This window comes from Pteropus alecto, unplaced genomic scaffold (assembly GCF_000325575.1).
Source record: "Pteropus alecto unplaced genomic scaffold, ASM32557v1 scaffold7, whole genome shotgun sequence".
NCBI lineage: Eukaryota > Metazoa > Chordata > Mammalia > Chiroptera > Pteropodidae > Pteropus > Pteropus alecto.
In genome coordinates this window covers 11,288,945-11,291,168 of record NW_006494614.1, presented here as the reverse complement: position 1 = coordinate 11,291,168, position 2,224 = coordinate 11,288,945, and positions in this window count along the sequence as shown.

The window sequence follows — 2,224 nt, the reverse complement described above, 5'->3', positions numbered from 1 at the left end:
ATCTTTGGATTTTAAAAATGCAGAAAATCTAGATCCTTAACATTGATTTTCTCTCCCAAAGCAAATATGTCAGTTACCAGTCCCAGTGCCATACATCAATTCTGTGACCGTGTCTTTTGATTTCTGCATCAATTATGAGCAGTCTCTGTGTCAGAACTATCAGCCGTGTGATGGTCAATATCCTATACCAGACACTGTGCAATTGCTTTTAAAAATAGAATCTTAACTCCATAGCATGACCTTTGAGATCTTTTCAGTTTTGCCCTTGTCAAGCTCCCTAACCTCATTTCTCATCACTCTTCTATACAAACTTTTTGTTCTTATAATATCCCATTGCTCACGGTGCACTAAATCTACCATGTTCTTTCACGTGTATGTGACTACCTGGAATATCTTTTCCCTTGACGGTCCAAAAACTCTTATTATTCTCTAAGATTCAGCCCAAGCATCATCACCTTTCTGGTAACCATCCCTGGCCTGCACACTCTTAAGTAAAGCATCCTGAAGGGTGTGTCCACAATATTGTCCATGCCCATGCCACAGGACTCATCACAGACGTGAGGATGTACTGCTCCTAATAAACTGCCAATCCGAATTTTGGACTTATAGTTTCTCTTTTATGCTCTTCTATCTTTTTTTATTCATTCTAAACGGCCCCACGAAGCATTGGTGGTGATGTCCTGTAGAGCCCTATCTTAAACTTTGCAGTGAGACAGTCTTTAAGATAGTGATATATTTATCTAAAAGGAAAACTTTTTTCTCTAAATGTATTTAAGCACATAATCTGGGTGTGCTGAAAGGTAGCAAGTAAGATAAATCTAGAAAAAGCTTTGGCTGTATTTATGCCTTGGATGTAGTTACAAATTATGTGTTTATTTCCTCCCTTGCAAAATTGAATATTTAGTCTAGGATACAGTGATTTTTCTCCCCTTTTTTCATTTCTTTGTACAGTTTATTCAAAAGCCATTTATGCTTGGGACTGGATGATAAAAGTTAAGGCCATGGAAAACGTTCTGATTTTGTGGGTGGCTTCTTGCTATACAATGACATAAAATTCAGCACTGCTTCTTCAAAGGCGAGGCCACTTCTCATCTCCTATTAATGGATTGTTGCTCTCTCTCAGCAACTGACTCTCCCAGCAAACATTTTGATAAAAATTTCAGGAGTCAGAAAGGCTGCAATTAATAATAAGACATCTGAAACAAATTAGAAGATGCTATTGATTTCTTATTCCCAACAAATGGCTTAATCTCCTTAATTCTCTTTTTTAAAAAGAACTCTCTCTCTCTCCTTCCTTCTCTCCTTCCCTTCTTCCCTCCCCCCACACACATTTTGGATTATAACAGGATCTGAATTTAACTATCAGATCAGATCACATCATGAGGGCAGCCAAAGGATTTAAGGTATGAATTTTTGGATTACATTGTGGAATCTCATATCTTGGTTGATGAAACTGTCATCTTATCATTACAGTTATAAGTGATTTCTGAGCACCAAAACCCAGACTAAGCCAATTGATATACATTATATTAGCATAATTACTTCTCATAATAACCCTGAAACATAGGAATGTTTAATCTCCATTTTACAAGTGAGTAAAAAGGCACTTAGAAAACTAGGAAGCAATAGAGCCAACATTTAAACCCAAACCCTAACTTTCCACATCCCAGGATGCTCTCTGACTGCATGTCAGTATTGTTTTCATCTGTTGTATATTGACTTTAAAAATTCAACTTAAAAGAATAGTACAAGATTTTCTGACTCTAGAATTAAGCCATAAGTAATTTTTTGAATCACTGTTATTTTGTTTAACTTCATTAACTCTACAGATATAAACCTGTCATAAACCTGTCAGTTTAGATCCCAGCCATACTTTAATCTCATTTTTTCAAAGGACAATTTTTTAACCTACAAATTTACTCCATCTTCTATCTAATGGGCATTCCAGTTTCATGTTTTTTAAACTAATGTCGGCTTTCTCAAACCAATGTTTGTCATGAAAAGGAAGCATTCTTCAGAGAAAACTATTTCCCTATTAACATTAAACTCTCCTGTTAGCTTGTGGAGAAACCTATTACAAAAATGTATTAGTTGAGATACACCGAGCTATACTATGATAAAAAAATTATCCTGAATTCTCAGTGGCTTAACAAAATAAATATTTTTTTATGGCTCATACCATACGTTCATGACAGATCAGCAAGTCTCTGCTCCACTTGTAGAC